Consider the following 22,531-nt stretch of genomic DNA (forward strand, 5'->3'; position numbering starts at 1 on the left):
GTTGGTATGTGTAGCACTTATGGGATATGGACAGAGTCATGGCTTTGTCATTCAGAGAATACTAGATTTATGGCATCTTAAAAATGTCCAGCTCTGAATAGTCTTATGTAAATTAGGCTATTAAATATATTTTCCTATTATCTGCTTTAGCATGTGATTCAAATTCTCTTTTCCAAAAGTGCCAAAAAGTGGACTTCAGTGTACATCATGTTTATTTATTCATTTGCATTTTTAACCTAATTTGTGCATTGTATTAATATTTTCCATCATCAAAAGAAGTGCATTGCAGTCAATTAATGGATTAACAGTGTAGAGCATTGAAATCATACAATCAGGTGTTGTGGCTTACAGATTTGACTAACAAATGCCCTTTTGAAAACCAGGAAGCGTTGGCGGGTTCGATTCCCGGCCAACGCATAGTTTGTATTCAATTTTTAAGATCATAAACTCCTTAGAGAATTATTCTTGTTTTGAAGGAATTAGGAATACACTGACCTAGAAATGCCCTTTCAAAAAACGGGAAGCTTTGTTGGTATGTGTAGCACTTGCCAACGCATGATTTTTCTTGTGTATTCTTTTCATTTTTTAAGATCATAAGCTCCTTAGAGAATGTTTTTTGGTATGTGTAGCACTTATGGGGTATGGACAGAGTCTTGGCTTTGTCATTCACAGAATACTAGATTTAAGGCATCTTAAAAATATCCAACTCTGAATAGTCTTATGTAAATTAGGCTATTAAATATATTTTCCTATTATCTGCTTTAACATTTGATTCAAATTCTCTTTTCCAAAAGTGCCAAAAAGTGGACTTCAGTGTACATCATGTTTATGCATTCATTTGCATTTTTAACCTAATTTGTGCATTGTATTAATATTTTCCATCATCAAAAGAAGTGCATTGCAGTCAATTAATGGATTAACAGTGTAGAGCATTGAAATCATACAATCAGGTGTTGTGGCTTACAGATTTGACTAACAAATGCCCTTTTGAAAACCGGGAAGCGTTGGTGGTATAGTGGTGAGCATAAGCTCCTTTGAGAATTTTTTTTGTTTTGAAGGAATTAGGAATACACTGACCAAGAAATGCCCTTTCAAAAAACGGGAAGCTTTGTTGGTATGTGTAGCACTGGCCAACGCACGATTTTTCTTGTGTATTCTTTTCATTTTTTAAGATCATAAGCTCCTTAGAGAATGTTTCTTGTTTTGATGAAATCAGGAATACACTGACCAAGAAATGCCCTTTCAACAAATGGGAAGCTTTCTCGGTATGTGTAGCACTTATGGGGTATGGACAGAGTCTTGGCTTTGTCATTCACAGAATACTAGATTTAAGGCATCTGAAAAATATCCAACTCTGAATAGTCTTATGTAAATTAGGCTATTAAATATATTTTCCTATTATCTGCTTTAACATTTGATTCAAATTCTCTTTTCCAAAAGTGCCAAAAAGTGGACTTCAGTGTACATCATGTTTATTTATTCATTTGCATTTTTAACCTAATTTGTGCATTGTATTAATATTTTCCATCATCAAAAGAAGTGCATTGCAGTCAATTAATGGATTAACAGTGTAGAGCATTGAAATCATACAATCAGGTGTTGTGGCTTACAGATTTGACTAAAAATGCCCTTTTGAAAACCAGGAAGCGTTGGTGGTATAGTGGTGAGCATAGCTGCCTTCCAAGCAGTTGACCCGGGTTCGATTCCCGGCCAACGCATAGTTTGTATTCAATTTTTAAGATCATAAACTCCTTAGAGAATTATTCTTGTTTTGAAGGAATTAGGAATACACTGACCAAGAAATGCCCTTTCAAAAAACGGGAAGCTTTGTTGGTATGTGTAGCACTGGCCAACGCATGATTTTTCTTGTGTATTCTTTTCATTTTTTAAGATCATAAGCTCCTTAGAGAATGTTTCTTGTTTTGAAGAAATCAGGAATACACTGACCAAGAAATGCCCTTTCAACAAATGGGAAGCTTTCTTGGTATGTGTATACACAGAAGTGCATTTGCAGTCAATTACTGGATTAACAGTGTATTCTTTTCATTTTTTAAGATCATAAGCTCCATTGAGAATGTTTCTTGTTTTGAAGAAATCAGGAATACACTGTCCAAGAAATGCCCTTTCAACAAATGGGAAGATTTGTTGGTATGTGTAGCACTTATGGGATATGGGCAGAGTCATGTCTTTGTCATTCAGAGAATACTAGATTTAAGGCATCTTAAAAATATCCAGCTCTGAATAGTCTTATGTAAATTAGGCTATTAAATATATTTTCCTATTATCTGCTTTAGCATGTGATTCAAATTCTCTTTTCCAAAAGTGCCAAAAAGTGGACTTCAGTGGACATCATGTTTATTTATTCATTTACATTTTAAACCTATTTTGTGCATTGTATTAATATTTTCCATCATCAAAAGAAGTGCATTGCAGTCAATTACTGGATTAACAGTGTATTCTTTTCATTTTTTAAGATCATAAGCTCCTTAGAGAATGTTTCTTGTTTTGAAGAAATCAGGAATACACTGACCAAGAAATGCCCTTTCAACAAATGGGAAGCTTTGTTGGTATGTGTAGCTCTTATGGGATATGGACAGAGTCATGGCTTTGTCATTCAGAGAATACTAGATTTATGACATCTTAAAAATATCCAGCTCTGAATAGTCTTATGTAAATTAGGCTATTAAATATATTTTCCTATTATCTGCTTTAGCATGTGATTCAAATTCTCTTTTCCAAAAGTGCCAAAAAGTGGACTTCAGTGGACATCATGTTTATTTATTCATTTACATTTTAAACCTATTTTGTGCATTGTATTAATATTTTCCATCATCAAAAGAAGTGCATTGCAGTCAATTACTGGATTAACAGTGTATTCTTTTCATTTTTTAAGATCATAAGCTCCTTAGAGAATGTTTCTTGTTTTGAAGAAATCAGGAATACACTGACCAAGAAATGCCCTTTCAACAAATGGGACGCTTTGTTGGTATGTGTAGCACTTATGGGATATGGACAGAGTCATGGCTTTGTCATTCAGAGAATACTAGATTTATGGCATCTTAAAAATGTCCAGCTCTGAATAGTCTTATGTAAATTAGGCTATTAAATATATTTTCCTATTATCTGCTTTAGCATGTGATTCAAATTCTCTTTTCCAAAAGTGCCAAAAAGTGGACTTCAGTGTACATCATGTTTATTTATTCATTTGCATTTTTAACCTAATTTGTGCATTGTATTAATATTTTCCATCATCAAAAGAAGTGCATTGCAGTCAATTAATGGATTAACAGTGTAGAGCATTGAAATCATACAATCAGGTGTTGTGGCTTACAGATTTGACTAACAAATGCCCTTTTGAAAACCAGGAAGCGTTGGTGGTATAGTGGTGAGCATAGCTGCCTTCCAAGCAGTTGACCCGGGTTCGATTCCCGGCCAACGCATAGTTTGTATTCAATTTTTAAGATCATAAACTCCTTAGAGAATTATTCTTGTTTTGAAGGAATTAGGAATACACTGACCTAGAAATGCCCTTTCAAAAAACGGGAAGCTTTGTTGGTATGTGTAGCACTTGCCAACGCATGATTTTTCTTGTGTATTCTTTTCATTTTTTAAGATCATAAGCTCCTTAGAGAATGTTTTTTGGTATGTGTAGCACTTATGGGGTATGGACAGAGTCTTGGCTTTGTCATTCACAGAATACTAGATTTAAGGCATCTTAAAAATATCCAACTCTGAATAGTCTTATGTAAATTAGGCTATTAAATATATTTTCCTATTATCTGCTTTAACATTTGATTCAAATTCTCTTTTCCAAAAGTGCCAAAAAGTGGACTTCAGTGTACATCATGTTTATGCATTCATTTGCATTTTTAACCTAATTTGTGCATTGTATTAATATTTTCCATCATCAAAAGAAGTGCATTGCAGTCAATTAATGGATTAACAGTGTAGAGCATTGAAATCATACAATCAGGTGTTGTGGCTTACAGATTTGACTAACAAATGCCCTTTTGAAAACCGGGAAGCGTTGGTGGTATAGTGGTGAGCATAAGCTCCTTTGAGAATTTTTTTTGTTTTGAAGGAATTAGGAATACACTGACCAAGAAATGCCCTTTCAAAAAACGGGAAGCTTTGTTGGTATGTGTAGCACTGGCCAACGCACGATTTTTCTTGTGTATTCTTTTCATTTTTTAAGATCATAAGCTCCTTAGAGAATGTTTCTTGTTTTGATGAAATCAGGAATACACTGACCAAGAAATGCCCTTTCAACAAATGGGAAGCTTTCTCGGTATGTGTAGCACTTATGGGGTATGGACAGAGTCTTGGCTTTGTCATTCACAGAATACTAGATTTAAGGCATCTGAAAAATATCCAACTCTGAATAGTCTTATGTAAATTAGGCTATTAAATATATTTTCCTATTATCTGCTTTAACATTTGATTCAAATTCTCTTTTCCAAAAGTGCCAAAAAGTGGACTTCAGTGTACATCATGTTTATTTATTCATTTGCATTTTTAACCTAATTTGTGCATTGTATTAATATTTTCCATCATCAAAAGAAGTGCATTGCAGTCAATTAATGGATTAACAGTGTAGAGCATTGAAATCATACAATCAGGTGTTGTGGCTTACAGATTTGACTAAAAATGCCCTTTTGAAAACCAGGAAGCGTTGGTGGTATAGTGGTGAGCATAGCTGCCTTCCAAGCAGTTGACCCGGGTTCGATTCCCGGCCAACGCATAGTTTGTATTCAATTTTTAAGATCATAAACTCCTTAGAGAATTATTCTTGTTTTGAAGGAATTAGGAATACACTGACCTAGAAATGCCCTTTCAAAAAACGGGAAGCTTTGTTGGTATGTGTAGCACTTGCCAACGCATGATTTTTCTTGTGTATTCTTTTCATTTTTTAAGATCATAAGCTCCTTAGAGAATGTTTTTTGGTATGTGTAGCACTTATGGGGTATGGACAGAGTCTTGGCTTTGTCATTCACAGAATACTAGATTTAAGGCATCTTAAAAATATCCAACTCTGAATAGTCTTATGTAAATTAGGCTATTAAATATATTTTCCTATTATCTGCTTTAACATTTGATTCAAATTCTCTTTTCCAAAAGTGCCAAAAAGTGGACTTCAGTGTACATCATGTTTATGCATTCATTTGCATTTTTAACCTAATTTGTGCATTGTATTAATATTTTCCATCATCAAAAGAAGTGCATTGCAGTCAATTAATGGATTAACAGTGTAGAGCATTGAAATCATACAATCAGGTGTTGTGGCTTACAGATTTGACTAACAAATGCCCTTTTGAAAACCGGGAAGCGTTGGTGGTATAGTGGTGAGCATAAGCTCCTTTGAGAATTTTTTTTGTTTTGAAGGAATTAGGAATACACTGACCAAGAAATGCCCTTTCAAAAAACGGGAAGCTTTGTTGGTATGTGTAGCACTGGCCAACGCACGATTTTTCTTGTGTATTCTTTTCATTTTTTAAGATCATAAGCTCCTTAGAGAATGTTTCTTGTTTTGATGAAATCAGGAATACACTGACCAAGAAATGCCCTTTCAACAAATGGGAAGCTTTCTTGGTATGTGTAGCACTTATGGGGTATGGACAGAGTCTTGGCTTTGTCATTCACAGAATACTAGATTTAAGGCATCTTAAAAATATCCAACTCTGAATAGTCTTATGTAAATTAGGCTATTAAATATATTTTCCTATTATCTGCTTTAACATTTGATTCAAATTCTCTTTTCCAAAAGTGCCAAAAAGTGGACTTCAGTGTACATCATGTTTATGTATTCATTTGCATTTTTAACCTAATTTGTGCATTGTATTAATATTTATCATCATCAAAAGAAGTGCATTGCAGTCAATTAATGGATTAACAGTGTAGAGCATTGAAATCATACAATCAGGCATTGTGGCTTACAGATTTGACTAACAAATGCCCTTTTGAAAACCGGGAAGCATTGGTGGTATAGTGGTGAGCATAGCTGCCTTCCAAGCATGACCCGGGTTCGATTCCCGGCCAACGCATAGTTTGTGTTCAATTTTTAAGATCATAAACTCCTTAGAGAATTATTCTTGTTTTGAAGGAATTCGGAATACACTGACCAAGAAATGCCCTTTCTAAAAACGGGAAGCTTTGTTGGTATGTGTAGCACTGGCCAACGCATGATTTTTCTTGTGTATTCTTTTCATTTTTTAAGATCATAAGCTCCTTAGAGAATGTTTCTTGTTTTGAAGAAATCAGGAATACACTGACCAAGAAATGCCCTTTCAACAAATGGGAAGCTTTCTTGGTATGTGTAGCACTTATGGGATATGGACAGAGTCATGGCTTTGTCATTCAGAGACTACTAGATTTATGACATCTTAAAAATATCCAGCTCTGAATAGTCTTATGTAAATTAGACTATAAAATATATTTTCCTATTATCTGCTTTAGCATGTGATTCAAATTCTCTTTTCCAAAAGTGCCAAAAAGTGGACTTCAGTGTACATCATGTTTATTTATTCATTTGCATTTTTAACCTAATTTGTGCATTGTATTAATATTTATCATCATCAAAAGAAGTGCATTGCAGTCAATTAATGGATTAACAGTGTAGAGCATTGAAATCATACAATCAGGCGTTGTGGCTTACAGATTTGACTAACAAATGCCCTTTTGAAAACCGGGAAGCATTGGTGGTATAGTGGTGAGCATAGCTGCCTTCCAAGCATGACCCGGGTTCGATTCCCGGCCAACGCATAGTTTGTGTTCAATTTTTAAGATCATAAACTCCTTAGAGAATTATTCTTGTTTTGAAGGAATTCGGAATACACTGACCAAGAAATGCCCTTTCTAAAAACGGGAAGCTTTGTTGGTATGTGTAGCACTGGCCAACGCATGATTTTTCTTGTGTATTCTTTTCATTTTTTAAGATCATAAGCTCCTTAGAGAATGTTTCTTGTTTTGAAGAAATCAGGAATACACTGACCAAGAAATGCCCTTTCAACAAATGGGACGCTTTGTTGGTATGTGTAGCACTTATGGGATATGGACAGAGTCATGGCTTTGTCATTCAGAGAATACTAGATTTATGGCATCTTAAAAATGTCCAGCTCTGAATAGTCTTATGTAAATTAGGCTATTAAATATATTTTCCTATTATCTGCTTTAGCATGTGATTCAAATTCTCTTTTCCAAAAGTGCCAAAAAGTGGACTTCAGTGTACATCATGTTTATTTATTCATTTGCATTTTTAACCTAATTTGTGCATTGTATTAATATTTTCCATCATCAAAAGAAGTGCATTGCAGTCAATTAATGGATTAACAGTGTAGAGCATTGAAATCATACAATCAGGTGTTGTGGCTTACAGATTTGACTAACAAATGCCCTTTTGAAAACCAGGAAGCGTTGGTGGTATAGTGGTGAGCATAGCTGACTTCCAAGCAGTTGACCCGGGTTCAATTTTTAAGATCATAAACTCCTTAGAGAATTATTCTTGTTTTGAAGGAATTAGGAATACACTGACCAAGAAATGCCCTTTCAAATAACGGGAAGCTTTGTTGGTATGTGTAGCACTGGCCAAAGCATGATTTATCTTGTGTATTCTTTTCATTTTTTAAGATCATAAGCTCCTTAGAGAATGTTTCTTGTTTTGAAGAAATCAGGAATACACTGACCAAGAAATGCCCTTTCAACAAATGGGAAGCTTTGTTGGTATGTGTAGCACTTATGGGATATGGACAGAGTCATGGCTTTGTCATTCAGAGAATACTAGATTTATGGCATCTTAAAAATATCCAGCTCTGAATAGTCTTATGTAAATTAGGCTATTAAATATATTTTCCTATTATCTGCTTTAGCATGTGATTCAAATTCTCTTTTCCAAAAGTGCCAAAAAGTGGACTTCAGTGGACATCATGTTTATTTATTCATTTACATTTTAAACCTATTTTGTGCATTGTATTAATATTTTCCATCATCAAAAGAAGTGCATTGCAGTCAATTACTGGATTAACAGTGTATTCTTTTCATTTTTTAAGATCATAAGCTCCTTAGAGAATGTTTCTTGTTTTGAAGAAATCAGGAATACACTGACCAAGAAATGCCCTTTCAACAAATGGGAAGCTTTCTTGGTATGTGTAGCACTTATGGGGTATGGACAGAGTCATGGCTTTGTCATTCACAGAATACTAGATTTATGGCATCTTAAAAATATCCAACTCTGAATAGTCTTATGTAAATTAGGCTATTAAATATATTTTCCTATGATCTGCTTTAACATTTGATTCAAATTCTCTTTTCCAAAAGTGCCAAAAAGTGGACTTCAGTGGACATCATGTTTATTTATTCATTTACATTTTAAACCTATTTTGTGCATTGTATTAATATTTTCCATCATCAAAAGAAGTGCATTGCAGTCAATTACTGGATTAACTGTGTAGAGCATTGAAATCATACAATCAGGTATTGTGGCTTACAGATTTGACTAACAAATGCCCTTTTGAAAACCAGGAAGCGTTGGTGGTATAGTGGTGAGCATAGCTGCCTTCCAAGCAGTTGACCCGGGTTCGATTCCCGGCCAACGCATAGTTTGTATTCAATTTTTAAGATCATAAACTCCTTAGAGAATTATTCTTGTTTTGAAGGAATTAGGAATACACTGACCAAGAAATGCCCTTTCAAAAAACGGGAAGCTTTGTTGGTATGTGTCGCACTGGCCAACGCATGATTTTTCTTGTGTATTCTTTTCATTTTTTAAGATCATAAGCTCCTTAGAGAATGTTTCTTGTTTTGAAGAAATCAGGAATACACTGACCAAGAAATGCCCTTTCAACAAATGGGAAGCTTTGTTGGTATGTGTAGCACTTATGGGATATGGGCAGAGTCATGGCTTTGTCATTCAGAGAATACTAGATTTAAGGCATCTTAAAAATATCCAGCTCTGAATAGTCTTATGTAAATTAGGCTATTAAATATATTTTCCTATTATCTGCTTTAGCATGTGATTCAAATTCTCTTTTCCAAAAGTGCCAAAAAGTGGACTTCAGTGGACATCATGTTTATTTATTCATTTACATTTTAAACCTATTTTGTGCATTGTATTAATATTTTCCATCATCAAAATAAGTGCATTGCAGTCAATTACTGGATTAACAGTGTATTCTTTTCATTTTTTAAGATCATAAGCTCCTTAGAGAATGATTCTTGTTTTGAAGAAATCAGGAATACACTGACCAAGAATTGCCCTTTCAACAAATGGGAAGCTTTCTTGGTATGTGTAGCACTTATGGGGTATGGACAGAGTCATGGCTTTGTCATTCACAGAATACTAGATTTATGGCATCTTAAAAATATCCAACTCTGAATAGTCTTATGTAAATTAGGCTATTAAATATATTTTCCTATTATCTGCTTTAACATTTGATTCAAATTCTCTTTTCCAAAAGTGCCAAAAAGTGGACTTCAGTGTACATCATGTTTATTTATTCATTTGCATTTTTAACCTAATTTGTGCATTGTATTAATATTTTCCATCATCAAAAGAAGTGCATTGCAGTCAATTAATGGATTAACAGTGTAGAGCATTGAAATCATACAATCAGGTGTTGTGGCTTACAGATTTGACTAACAAATGCCCTTTTGAAAACCAGGAAGCGTTGGTGGTATAGTGGTGAGCATAGCTGCCTTCCAAGCAGTTGACCCGGGTTCGATTCCCGGCCAACGCATAGTTTGTATTCAATTTTTAAGATCATAAACTCCTTAGAGAATTATTCTTGTTTTGAAGGAATTAGGAATACACTGACCAAGAAATGCCCTTTCAAAAAACGGGAAGCTTTGTTGGTATGTGTCGCACTGGCCAACGCATGATTTTTCTTGTGTATTCTTTTCATTTTTTAAGATCATAAGCTCCTTAGAGAATGTTTCTTGTTTTGAAGAAATCAGGAATACACTGACCAAGAAATGCCCTTTCAACAAATGGGAAGCTTTGTTGGTATGTGTAGCACTTATGGGATATGGGCAGAGTCATGGCTTTGTCATTCAGAGAATACTAGATTTAAGGCATCTTAAAAATATCCAGCTCTGAATAGTCTTATGTAAATTAGGCTATTAAATATATTTTCCTATTATCTGCTTTAGCATGTGATTCAAATTCTCTTTTCCAAAAGTGCCAAAAAGTGGACTTCAGTGGACATCATGTTTATTTATTCATTTACATTTTAAACCTATTTTGTGCATTGTATTAATATTTTCCATCATCAAAAGAAGTGCATTGCAGTCAATTACTGGATTAACAGTGTATTCTTTTCATTTTTTAAGATCATAAGCTCCTTAGAGAATGATTCTTGTTTTGAAGAAATCAGGAATACACTGACCAAGAATTGCCCTTTCAACAAATGGGAAGCTTTCTTGGTATGTGTAGCACTTATGGGGTATGGACAGAGTCATGGCTTTGTCATTCACAGAATACTAGATTTATGGCATCTTAAAAATATCCAACTCTGAATAGTCTTATGTAAATTAGGCTATTAAATATATTTTCCTATTATCTGCTTTAACATTTGATTCAAATTCTCTTTTCCAAAAGTGCCAAAAAGTGGACTTCAGTGTACATCATGTTTATTTATTCATTTGCATTTTTAACCTAATTTGTGCATTGTATTAATATTTTCCATCATCAAAAGAAGTGCATTGCAGTCAATTAATGGATTAACAGTGTAGAGCATTGAAATCATACAATCAGGTGTTGTGGCTTACAGATTTGACTAACAAATGCCCTTTTGAAAACCAGGAAGCGTTGGTGGTATAGTGGTGAGCATAGCTGCCTTCCAAGCAGTTGACCCCGGTTCAATTCCCGGCCAACGCATAGTTTGTATTCAATTTTTAAGATCATCCAAACTCCTTAGAGAATTATTCTTGTTTTGAAGGAATTAGGAATACACTGACCAAGAAATGCCCTTTCAAAAAACGGGAAGCTTTGTTGGTATGTGTAGCACTGGCCAAAGCATGATTTTTCTTGTGTATTCTTTTCATTTTTTAAGATCATAAGCTCCTTAGAGAATGTTTCTTGTTTTGAAGAAATCAGGAATACACTGACCAAGAAATGCCCTTTCAACAAATGGGAAGCTTTGTTGGTATGTGTAGCACTTATGGGATATGGACAGAGTCATGGCTTTGTCATTCAGAGAATACTAGATTTATGTCATCTTAAAAATAGCCAGCTCTGAATAGTCTTATGTAAATTAGGCTATTAAATATATTTTCCTATTATCTGCTTTAGCATGTGATTCAAATTCTCTTTTCCAAAAGTGCCAAAAAGTGGACTTCAGTGGACATCATGTTTATTTATTCATTTACATTTTAAACCTATTTTGTGCATTGTATTAATATTTTCCATCATCAAAAGAAGTGCATTGCAGTCAATTACTGGATTAACAGTGTATTCTTTTCATTTTTTAAGATCATAAGCTCCTTAGAGAATGTTTCTTGTTTTGAAGAAATCAGGAATACACTGACCAAGAAATGCCCTTTCAACAAATGGGAAGCTTTGTTGGTATGTGTAGCACTTATGGGATATGGACAGAGTCATGGCTTTGTCATTCAGAGAATACTAGATTTATGGCATCTTAAAAATATCCAGCTCTGAATAGTCTTATGTAAATTAGGCTATTAAATATATTTTCCTATTATCTGCTTTAGCATGTGATTCAAATTCTCTTTTCCAAAAGTGCCAAAAAGTGGACTTCAGTGGACATCATGTTTATTTATTCATTTACATTTTAAACCTATTTTGTGCATTGTATTAATATTTTCCATCATCAAAAGAAGTGCATTGCAGTCAATTACTGGATTAACAGTGTATTCTTTTCATTTTTTAAGATCATAAGCTCCTTAGAGAATGTTTCTTGTTTTGAAGAAATCAGGAATACACTGACCAAGAAATGCCCTTTCAACAAATGGGAAGCTTTGTTGGTATGTGTAGCACTTATGGGATATGGACAGAGTCATGGCTTTGTCATTCAGAGAATACTAGATTTATGGCATCTTAAAAATATCCAGCTCTGAATAGTCTTATGTAAATTAGGCTATTAAATATATTTTCCTATTATCTGCTTTAGCATGTGATTCAAATTCTCTTTTCCAAAAGTGCCAAAAAGTGGACTTCAGTGGACATCATGTTTATTTATTCATTTACATTTTAAACCTATTTTGTGCATTGTATTAATATTTTCCATCATCAAAAGAAGTGCATTGCAGTCAATTACTGGATTAACTGTGTAGAGCATTGAAATCATACAATCAGGTATTGTGGCTTACAGATTTGACTAACAAATGCCCTTTTGAAAACCAGGAAGCGTTGGTGGTGTAGTGGTGAGCATAGCTGCCTTCCAAGCAGTTGACCCGGGTTCGATTCCCGGCCAATGCATAGTTTGTATTCAATTTTTAAGATCATAAACTCCTTAGAGAATTATTCTTGTTTTGAAGGAATTAGGAATACACTGACCAAGAAATGCCCTTTCAAAAAACGGGAAGCTTTGTTGGTATGTGTCGCACTGGCCAACGCATGATTTTTCTTGTGTATTCTTTTCATTTTTTAAGATCATAAGCTCCTTAGAGAATGTTTCTTGTTTTGAAGAAATCAGGAATACACTGACCAAGAAATGCCCTTTCAACAAATGGGAAGCTTTGTTGGTATGTGTAGCACTTATGGGATATGGGCAGAGTCATGGCTTTGTCATTCAGAGAATACTAGATTTAAGGCATCTTAAAAATATCCAGCTCTGAATAGTCTTATGTAAATTAGGCTATTAAATATATTTTCCTATTATCTGCTTTAGCATGTGATTCAAATTCTCTTTTCCAAAAGTGCCAAAAAGTGGACTTCAGTGGACATCATGTTTATTTATTCATTTACATTTTAAACCTATTTTGTGCATTGTATTAATATTTTCCATCATCAAAAGAAGTGCATTGCAGTCAATTACTGGATTAACAGTGTATTCTTTTCATTTTTTAAGATCATAAGCTCCTTAGAGAATGTTTCTTGTTTTGAAGAAATCAGGAATACACTGACCAAGAAATGCCCTTTCAACAAATGGGAAGCTTTGTTGGTATGTGTAGCACTTATGGGATATGGACAGAGTCATGGCTTTGTCATTCAGAGAATACTAGATTTATGGCATCTTAAAAATATCCAGCTCTGAATAGTCTTATGTAAATTAGGCTATTAAATATATTTTCCTATTATCTGCTTTAGCATGTGATTCAAATTCTCTTTTCCAAAAGTGCCAAAAAGTGGACTTCAGTGGACATCATGTTTATTTATTCATTTACATTTTAAACCTATTTTGTGCATTGTATTAATATTTTCCATCATCAAAAGAAGTGCATTGCAGTCAATTACTGGATTAACAGTGTATTCTTTTCATTTTTTAAGATCATAAGCTCCTTAGAGAATGTTTCTTGTTTTGAAGAAATCAGGAATACACTGACCAAGAAATGCCCTTTCAACAAATGGGAAGCTTTGTTGGTATGTGTAGCACTTATGGGATATGGACAGAGTCATGGCTTTGTCATTCAGAGAATACTAGATTTATGGCATCTTAAAAATATCCAGCTCTGAATAGTCTTATGTAAATTAGGCTATTAAATATATTTTCCTATTATCTGCTTTAGCATGTGATTCAAATTCTCTTTTCCAAAAGTGCCAAAAAGCGGACTTCAGTGGACATCATGTTTATTTATTCATTTACATTTTAAACCTATTTTGTGCATTGTATTAATATTTTCCATCATCAAAAGAAGTGCATTGCAGTCAATTACTGGATTAACAGTGTATTCTTTTCATTTTTTAAGATCATAAGCTCCTTAGAGAATGTTTCTTGTTTTGAAGAAATCAGGAATACACTGACCAAGAAATGCCCTTTCAACAAATGGGAAGCTTTGTTGGTATGTGTAGCACTTATGGGATATGGACAGAGCATAGTTTGGTATGTGTAGCACTGGCCAACGCATGATTTTTCTTGTGTATTCTTTTCATTTTTTAAGATCATAAGCTCCTTAGAGAATGTTTCTTGTTTTGAAGAAATCAGGAATACACTGACCAAGAAATGCCCTTTCAACAAATGGGAAGCTTTGTTGGTATGTGTAGCACTTATGGGATATGGACAGAGTCATGGCTTTGTCATTCAGAGAATACTAGATTTATGGCATCTTAAAAATATCCAGCTCTGAATAGTCTTATGTAAATTAGGCTATTAAATATATTTTCCTATTATCTGCTTTAGCATGTGATTCAAATTCTCTTTTCCAAAAGTGCCAAAAAGCGGACTTCAGTGGACATCATGTTTATTTATTCATTTACATTTTAAACCTATTTTGTGCATTGTATTAATATTTTCCATCATCAAAAGAAGTGCATTGCAGTCAATTACTGGATTAACAGTGTATTCTTTTCATTTTTTAAGATCATAAGCTCCTTAGAGAATGTTTCTTGTTTTGAAGAAATCAGGAATACACTGACCAAGAAATGCCCTTTCAACAAATGGGAAGCTTTGTTGGTATGTGTAGCACTTATGGGATATGGACAGAGTCATGGCTTTGTCATTCAGAGAATACTAGATTTATGGCATCTTAAAAATATCCAGCTCTGAATAGTCTTATGTAAATTAGGCTATTAAATATATTTTCCTATTATCTGCTTTAGCATGTGATTCAAATTCTCTTTTCCAAAAGTGCCAAAAAGTGGACTTCAGTGGACATCATGTTTATTTATTCATTTACATTTTAAACCTATTTTGTGCATTGTATTAATATTTTCCATCATCAAAAGAAGTGCATTGCAGTCAATTACTGGATTAACAGTGTATTCTTTTCATTTTTTAAGATCATAAGCTCCTTAGAGAATGTTTCTTGTTTTGAAGAAATCAGGAATACACTGACCAAGAAATGCCCTTTCAACAAATGGGAAGCTTTGTTGGTATGTGTAGCACTTATGGGATATGGACAGAGTCATGGCTTTGTCATTCAGAGAATAATAGATTTATTGCATCTTAAAAATATCCAGCTCTGAATAGTCTTATGTAAATTAGGCTATTAAATATATTTTCCTATTATCTGCTTTAGCATGTGATTCAAATTCTCTTTTCCAAAAGTGCCAAAAAGTGGACTTCAGTGGACATCATGTTTATTTATTCATTTACATTTTAAACCTATTTTGTGCATTGTATTAATATTTTCCATCATCAAAAGAAGTGCATTGCAGTCAATTACTGGATTAACAGTGTAGAGCATTGAAATCATACAATCAGGTATTGTGGATTACAGATTTGACTAACAAATGCCCTTTTGAAAACCAGGAAGCGTTGGTGGTATAGTGGTGAGCATAGCTGTCTTCCAAGCAGTTGACCCGGGTTCGATTCCCGGCCAACGCATAGTTTGTATTCAATTTTTAAGATCATAAACTCCTTAGAGAATTATTCTTGTTTTGAAGGAATTAGGAATACACTGACCAAGAAATGCCCTTTCAACAAATGGGAAGCTTTGTTGGTATGTGTCGCACTGGCCAACGCATGATTTTTCTTGTGTATTCTTTTCATTTTTTAAGATCATAAGCTCCTTAGAGAATGTTTCTTGTTTTGAAGAAATCAGGAATACACTGACCAAGAAATGCCCTTTCAACAAATGGGAAGCTTTGTTGGTATGTGTAGCACTTATGGGATATGGGCAGAGTCATGGCTTTGTCATTCAGAGAATACTAGATTTAAGGCATCTTAAAAATATCCAGCTCTGAATAGTCTTATGTAAATTAGGCTATTAAATATATTTTCCTATTATCTGCTTTAGCATGTGATTCAAATTCTCTTTTCCAAAAGTGCCAAAAAGTGGACTTCAGTGGACATCATGTTTATTTATTCATTTACATTTTAAACCTATTTTGTGCATTGTATTAATATTTTCCATCATCAAAAGAAGTGCATTGCAGTCAATTACTGGATTAACAGTGTAGAGCATTGAAATCATACAATCAGGTATTGTGGATTACAGATTTGACTAACAAATGCCCTTTTGAAAACCAGGAAGCGTTGGTGGTATAGTGGTGAGCATAGCTGCCTTCCAAGCAGTTGACCCCGGTTCAATTCCCGGCCAACGCATAGTTTGTATTCAATTTTTAAGATCATAAACTCCTTAGAGAATTATTCTTGTTTTGAAGGAATTAGGAATACACTGACCAAGAAATGCCCTTTCAAAAAACGGGAAGCTTTGTTGGTATGTGTAGCACTGGCCAAAGCATGATTTTTCTTGTGTATTCTTTTCATTTTTTAAGATCATAAGCTCCTTAGAGAATGTTTCTTGTTTTGAAGAAATCAGGAATACACTGACCAAGAAATGCCCTTTCAACAAATGGGAAGCTTTGTTGGTATGTGTAGCACTTATGGGATATGGGCAGAGTCATGGCTTTGTCATTCAGAGAATACTAGATTTAAGGCATCTTAAAAATATCCAGCTCTGAATAGTCTTATGTAAATTAGGCTATTAAATATATTTTCCTATTATCTGCTTTAGCATGTGATTCAAATTCTCTTTTCCAAAAGTGCCAAAAAGTGGACTTCAGTGGACATCATGTTTATTTATTCATTTACATTTTAAACCTATTTTGTGCATTGTATTAATATTTTCCATCATCAAAAGAAGTGCATTGCAGTCAATTACTGGATTAACAGTGTATTCTTTTCATTTTTTAAGATCATAAGCTCCTTAGAGAATGTTTCTTGTTTTGAAGAAATCAGGAATACACTGACCAAGAAATGCCCTTTCAACAAATGGGAAGCTTTGTTGGTATGTGTAGCTCTTATGGGATATGGACAGAGTCATGGCTTTGTCATTCAGAGAATACTAGATTTATGACATCTTAAAAATATCCAGCTCTGAATAGTCTTATGTAAATTAGGCTATTAAATATATTTTCCTATTATCTGCTTTAGCATGTGATTCAAATTCTCTTTTCCAAAAGTGCCAAAAAGTGGACTTCAGTGGACATCATGTTTATTTATTCATTTACATTTTAAACCTATTTTGTGCATTGTATTAATATTTTCCATCATCAAAAGAAGTGCATTGCAGTCAATTACTGGATTAACAGTGTATTCTTTTCATTTTTTAAGATCATAAGCTCCTTAGAGAATGTTTCTTGTTTTGAAGAAATCAGGAATACACTGACCAAGAAATGCCCTTTCAACAAATGGGAAGCTTTGTTGGTATGTGTAGCACTTATGGGATATGGACAGAGTCATGGCTTTGTCATTCAGAGAATACTAGATTTATGGCATCTTAAAAATATCCAGCTCTGAATAGTCTTATGTAAATTAGGCTATTAAATATATTTTCCTATTATCTGCTTTAGCATGTGATTCAAATTCTCTTTTCCAAAAGTGCCAAAAAGTGGACTTCAGTGGACATCATGTTTATTTATTCATTTACATTTTAAACCTATTTTGTGCATTGTATTAATATTTTCCATCATCAAAAGAAGTGCATTGCAGTCAATTACTGGATTAACAGTGTATTCTTTTCATTTTTTAAGATCATAAGCTCCTTAGAGAATGTTTCTTGTTTTGAAGAAATCAGGAATACACTGACCAAGAAATGCCCTTTCAACAAATGGGAAGCTTTGTTGGTATGTGTAGCACTTATGGGATATGGACAGAGTCATGGCTTTGTCATTCAGAGAATACTAGATTTATGGCATCTTAAAAATATCCAGCTCTGAATAGTCTTATGTAAATTAGGCTATTAAATATATTTTCCTATTATCTGCTTTAGCATGTGATTCAAATTCTCTTTTCCAAAAGTGCCAAAAAGTGGACTTCAGTGGACATCATGTTTATTTATTCATTTACATTTTAAACCTATTTTGTGCATTGTATTAATATTTTCCATCATCAAAAGAAGTGCATTGCAGTCAATTACTGGATTAACAGTGTATTCTTTTCATTTTTTAAGATCATAAGCTCCTTAGAGAATGTTTCTTGTTTTGAAGAAATCAGGAATACACTGACCAAGAAATGCCCTTTCAACAAATGGGAAGCTTTGTTGGTATGTGTAGCACTTATGGGATATGGACAGAGTCATGGCTTTGTCATTCAGAGAATACTAGATTTATGGCATCTTAAAAATATCCAGCTCTGAATAGTCTTATGTAAATTAGGCTATTAAATATATTTTCCTATTATCTGCTTTAGCATGTGATTCAAATTCTCTTTTCCAAAAGTGCCAAAAAGTGGACTTCAGTGGACATCATGTTTATTTATTCATTTACATTTTAAACCTATTTTGTGCATTGTATTAATATTTTCCATCATCAAAAGAAGTGCATTGCAGTCAATTACTGGATTAACTGTGTAGAGCATTGAAATCATACAATCAGGTATTGTGGCTTACAGATTTGACTAACAAATGCCCTTTTGAAAACCAGGAAGCGTTGGTGGTGTAGTGGTGAGCATAGCTGCCTTCCAAGCAGTTGACCCGGGTTCGATTCCCGGCCAATGCATAGTTTGTATTCAATTTTTAAGATCATAAACTCCTTAGAGAATTATTCTTGTTTTGAAGGAATTAGGAATACACTGACCAAGAAATGCCCTTTCAAAAAACGGGAAGCTTTGTTGGTATGTGTCGCACTGGCCAACGCATGATTTTTCTTGTGTATTCTTTTCATTTTTTAAGATCATAAGCTCCTTAGAGAATGTTTCTTGTTTTGAAGAAATCAGGAATACACTGACCAAGAAATGCCCTTTCAACAAATGGGAAGCTTTGTTGGTATGTGTAGCACTTATGGGATATGGGCAGAGTCATGGCTTTGTCATTCAGAGAATACTAGATTTAAGGCATCTTAAAAATATCCAGCTCTGAATAGTCTTATGTAAATTAGGCTATTAAATATATTTTCCTATTATCTGCTTTAGCATGTGATTCAAATTCTCTTTTCCAAAAGTGCCAAAAAGTGGACTTCAGTGGACATCATGTTTATTTATTCATTTACATTTTAAACCTATTTTGTGCATTGTATTAATATTTTCCATCATCAAAAGAAGTGCATTGCAGTCAATTACTGGATTAACAGTGTATTCTTTTCATTTTTTAAGATCATAAGCTCCTTAGAGAATGTTTCTTGTTTTGAAGAAATCAGGAATACACTGACCAAGAAATGCCCTTTCAACAAATGGGAAGCTTTGTTGGTATGTGTAGCACTTATGGGATATGGACAGAGTCATGGCTTTGTCATTCAGAGAATACTAGATTTATGGCATCTTAAAAATATCCAGCTCTGAATAGTCTTATGTAAATTAGGCTATTAAATATATTTTCCTATTATCTGCTTTAGCATGTGATTCAAATTCTCTTTTCCAAAAGTGCCAAAAAGTGGACTTCAGTGGACATCATGTTTATTTATTCATTTACATTTTAAACCTATTTTGTGCATTGTATTAATATTTTCCATCATCAAAAGAAGTGCATTGCAGTCAATTACTGGATTAACAGTGTATTCTTTTCATTTTTTAAGATCATAAGCTCCTTAGAGAATGTTTCTTGTTTTGAAGAAATCAGGAATACACTGACCAAGAAATGCCCTTTCAACAAATGGGAAGCTTTGTTGGTATGTGTAGCACTTATGGGATATGGACAGAGTCATGGCTTTGTCATTCAGAGAATACTAGATTTATGGCATCTTAAAAATATCCAGCTCTGAATAGTCTTATGTAAATTAGGCTATTAAATATATTTTCCTATTATCTGCTTTAGCATGTGATTCAAATTCTCTTTTCCAAAAGTGCCAAAAAGTGGACTTCAGTGGACATCATGTTTATTTATTCATTTACATTTTAAACCTATTTTGTGCATTGTATTAATATTTTCCATCATCAAAAGAAGTGCATTGCAGTCAATTACTGGATTAACTGTGTAGAGCATTGAAATCATACAATCAGGTATTGTGGCTTACAGATTTGACTAACAAATGCCCTTTTGAAAACCAGGAAGCGTTGGTGGTATAGTGGTGAGCATAGCTACCTTCCAAGCAGTTGACCCGGGTTCGATTCCCGGCCAACGCATAGTTTGTATTCAATTTTTAAGATCATAAACTCCTTAGAGAATTATTCTTGTTTTGAAGGAATTAGGAATACACTGACCAAGAAATGCCCTTTCAAAAAACGGGAAGCTTTGTTGGTATGTGTCGCACTGGCCAACGCATGATTTTTCTTGTGTATTCTTTTCATTTTTTAAGATCATAAGCTCCTTAGAGAATGTTTCTTGTTTTGAAGAAATCAGGAATACACTGACCAAGAAATGCCCTTTCAACAAATGGGAAGCTTTGTTGGTATGTGTAGCACTTATGGGATATGGGCAGAGTCATGGCTTTGTCATTCAGAGAATACTAGATTTAAGGCATCTTAAAAATATCCAGCTCTGAATAGTCTTATGTAAATTAGGCTATTAAATATATTTTCCTATTATCTGCTTTAGCATGTGATTCAAATTCTCTTTTCCAAAAGTGCCAAAAAGTGGACTTCAGTGGACATCATGTTTATTTATTCATTTACATTTTAAACCTATTTTGTGCATTGTATTAATATTTTCCATCATCAAAAGAAGTGCATTGCAGTCAATTACTGGATTAACAGTGTATTCTTTTCATTTTTTAAGATCATAAGCTCCTTAGAGAATGTTTCTTGTTTTGAAGAAATCAGGAATACACTGACCAAGAATTGCCCTTTCAACAAATGGGAAGCTTTCTTGGTATGTGTAGCACTTATGGGGTATGGACAGAGTCATGGCTTTGTCATTCACAGAATACTAGATTTATGGCATCTTAAAAATATCCAACTCTGAATAGTCTTATGTAAATTAGGCTATTAAATATATTTTCCTATTATCTGCTTTAACATTTGATTCAAATTCTCTTTTCCAAAAGTGCCAAAAAGTGGACTTCAGTGTACATCATGTTTATTTATTCATTTGCATTTTTAACCTAATTTATGCATTGTATTAATTTTTTCCATCATCAAAAGAAGTGCATTGCAGTCAATTAATGGATTAACAGTGTAGAGCATTGAAATCATACAATCAGGTGTTGTGGCTTACAGATTTGACTAACAAATGCCCTTTTGAAAACCAGGAAGCGTTGGTGGTATAGTGGTGAGCATAGCTGCCTTCCAAGCAGTTGACCCCCGTTCAATTCCCGGCCAACGCATAGTTTGTATTCAATTTTTAAGATCATCCAAACTCCTTAGAGAATTATTCTTGTTTTGAAGGAATTAGGAATACACTGACCAAGAAATGCCCTTTCAAAAAACGGGAAGCTTTGTTGGTATGTGTAGCACTGGCCAAAGCATGATTTTTCTTGTGTATTCTTTTCATTTTTTAAGATCATAAGCTCCTTAGAGAATGTTTCTTGTTTTGAAGAAATCAGGAATACACTGACCAAGAAATGCCCTTTCAACAAATGGGAAGCTTTCTTGGTATGTGTAGCACTTATGGGATATGGACAGAGTCATGGCTTTGTCATTCAGAGAATACTAGATTTATGGCATCTTAAAAATATCCAGCTCTGAATAGTCTTATGTAAATTAGGCTATTAAATATATTTTCCTATTATCTGCTTTAGCATGTGATTCAAATTCTCTTTTCCAAAAGTGCCAAAAAGTGGACTTCAGTGGACATCATGTTTATTTATTCATTTACATTTTAAACCTATTTTGTGCATTGTATTAATATTTTCCATCATCAAAAGAAGTGCATTGCAGTCAATTACTGGATTAACAGTGTATTCTTTTCATTTTTTAAGATCATAAGCTCCTTAGAGAATGTTTCTTGTTTTGAAGAAATCAGGAATACACTGACCAAGAAATGCCCTTTCAACAAATGGGAAGCTTTGTTGGTATGTGTAGCACTTATGGGATATGGACAGAGTCATGGCTTTGTCATTCAGAGAATACTAGATTTATGGCATCTTAAAAATATCCAGCTCTGAATAGTCTTATGTAAATTAGGCTATTAAATATATTTTCCTATTATCTGCTTTAGCATGTGATTCAAATTCTCTTTTCCAAAAGTGCCAAAAAGCGGACTTCAGTGGACATCATGTTTATTTATTCATTTACATTTTAAACCTATTTTGTGCATTGTATTAATATTTTCCATCATCAAAAGAAGTGCATTGCAGTCAATTACTGGATTAACAGTGTATTCTTTTCATTTTTTAAGATCATAAGCTCCTTAGAGAATGTTTCTTGTTTTGAAGAAATCAGGAATACACTGACCAAGAAATGCCCTTTCAACAAATGGGAAGCTTTGTTGGTATGTGTAGCACTTATGGGATATGGACAGAGCATAGTTTGGTATGTGTAGCACTGGCCAACGCATGATTTTTCTTGTGTATTCTTTTCATTTTTTAAGATCATAAGCTCCTTAGAGAATGTTTCTTGTTTTGAAGAAATCAGGAATACACTGACCAAGAAATGCCCTTTCAACAAAT

At 33.8% G+C, this 22,531-nt stretch overlaps 9 non-coding genes across 9 annotated transcripts; all 9 read left to right on the plus strand.

The window, feature by feature from the left end:
• The first annotated feature begins 1,646 nt into the window (after window positions 1-1,646).
• TRNAG-UCC (transfer RNA glycine (anticodon UCC)) lies at window positions 1,647-1,718 on the plus strand. Its single transcript has one exon. It is a non-coding gene; the product is annotated as a tRNA-Gly (tRNA).
• A 1,650-nt stretch (window positions 1,719-3,368) lies between these two features.
• Window positions 3,369-3,440, plus strand: TRNAG-UCC (transfer RNA glycine (anticodon UCC)). The gene has a single exon. It is a non-coding gene; the product is annotated as a tRNA-Gly (tRNA).
• Window positions 3,441-4,669: 1,229 nt separating this feature from the next.
• TRNAG-UCC (transfer RNA glycine (anticodon UCC)) lies at window positions 4,670-4,741 on the plus strand. Its single transcript has one exon. It is a non-coding gene; the product is annotated as a tRNA-Gly (tRNA).
• A 3,776-nt stretch (window positions 4,742-8,517) lies between these two features.
• On the plus strand, window positions 8,518-8,589 carry TRNAG-UCC (transfer RNA glycine (anticodon UCC)). Its single transcript has one exon. It is a non-coding gene; the product is annotated as a tRNA-Gly (tRNA).
• A 1,067-nt stretch (window positions 8,590-9,656) lies between these two features.
• On the plus strand, window positions 9,657-9,728 carry TRNAG-UCC (transfer RNA glycine (anticodon UCC)). Its single transcript has one exon. It is a non-coding gene; the product is annotated as a tRNA-Gly (tRNA).
• Window positions 9,729-12,355: 2,627 nt separating this feature from the next.
• TRNAG-UCC (transfer RNA glycine (anticodon UCC)) lies at window positions 12,356-12,427 on the plus strand. The gene has a single exon. It is a non-coding gene; the product is annotated as a tRNA-Gly (tRNA).
• A 2,935-nt stretch (window positions 12,428-15,362) lies between these two features.
• Window positions 15,363-15,434, plus strand: TRNAG-UCC (transfer RNA glycine (anticodon UCC)). The gene has a single exon. It is a non-coding gene; the product is annotated as a tRNA-Gly (tRNA).
• Window positions 15,435-18,478: 3,044 nt separating this feature from the next.
• TRNAG-UCC (transfer RNA glycine (anticodon UCC)) lies at window positions 18,479-18,550 on the plus strand. The gene has a single exon. It is a non-coding gene; the product is annotated as a tRNA-Gly (tRNA).
• Window positions 18,551-20,036: 1,486 nt separating this feature from the next.
• On the plus strand, window positions 20,037-20,108 carry TRNAG-UCC (transfer RNA glycine (anticodon UCC)). Its single transcript has one exon. It is a non-coding gene; the product is annotated as a tRNA-Gly (tRNA).
• The last annotated feature ends 2,423 nt before the right edge of the window (window positions 20,109-22,531 follow it).

This window comes from Taudactylus pleione, unplaced genomic scaffold (assembly GCF_031769625.1).
Source record: "Taudactylus pleione unplaced genomic scaffold, aTauple2 ptg000467l, whole genome shotgun sequence".
Taxonomy (NCBI): domain Eukaryota; kingdom Metazoa; phylum Chordata; class Amphibia; order Anura; family Myobatrachidae; genus Taudactylus; species Taudactylus pleione.